This window comes from Galeopterus variegatus, unplaced genomic scaffold (genome assembly GCF_000696425.1).
Source record: "Galeopterus variegatus unplaced genomic scaffold, G_variegatus-3.0.2 Scaffold1937, whole genome shotgun sequence".
In the NCBI taxonomy this organism is placed as follows: Eukaryota; Metazoa; Chordata; class Mammalia; order Dermoptera; family Cynocephalidae; genus Galeopterus; species Galeopterus variegatus.
The window spans coordinates 318,006-318,767 of record NW_007728048.1 but is presented as its reverse complement, the minus strand read 5'-3'; the positions used below and the strand labels follow the sequence as shown (position 1 = coordinate 318,767).

Below are 762 nucleotides of genomic sequence, written 5' to 3'. Positions count from 1 at the left end.
GCCGCAGTGTGCGGCAGGTGGCCCTGCGGTCCAGGGCGGCGTCCAGGATGGCCCCAGCCTGCAGGGGTTCGGGGCTCCGCATGTTGTCCAGCACGTGCAGCTCCAGCCCGGCCCGGGTCCCCTCGATGCTGTCCTGGGTGATGTCGCGGTCCGCCATGGCGGTGTCGAGGCAGTCTAGGGTCTGCTCATCCTCACACAGGTCACGGGGCATGTCCCCGTCGTGTTGACTGCCAGGAGGTTGGCGCCGTGGGCGATGAGCAGCTGCAGCAGGCACTGGTGGCTGCAGGTGGGCGCAGCATGCAGAGGCGTCCAGCACTCCCTGTCGCAGGCGTCGATGCTGGCCCCGGCCTCCAGAAGCTGCTGGGGGACAATCAGGACATCTTCGTTGGCCCGGTCAGGGCTGACCCCGCTCGCATGGAACTGGCGGACTTTCTCCAGGTAATTTCGGGCAGCGGTCCCCAGAAGCGCATCTCTGGGAGGGAAGAGGACCTGCTTCTAGGGCCACACCCGTGGCCCTTCTCACCCTGGGCTTCCTTCTCGGCCTGGGCCCACGTCTTCACCGGCTGGGCACGTCGCTTCTGGGAGTGCTTCAGCCGCTCCGGAGTGCCCCCCCCGCCCTCCGTGGGCATCTCTGCCGGCAGCTCCAGGTGCTCGGCCATGGCGGGGGCTGCTCAGGCACAAGGGCGGGAGCTAAGGGACCGGGCCAGGCTGAGGGACGAGGCAGCTGGCTGGACTGGCACCCTCGGGGACATTCCTTTCCCA

The 762-nt window shown here is 68.5% G+C and overlaps 1 pseudogene; it reads right to left on the bottom strand.

The window, feature by feature from the left end:
• The window catches only part of LOC103596114, a 1,986-nt pseudogene extending 1,327 nt beyond the window's left edge, over window positions 1–659 (bottom strand).
• Window positions 660–762: the final 103 nt, after the last annotated feature.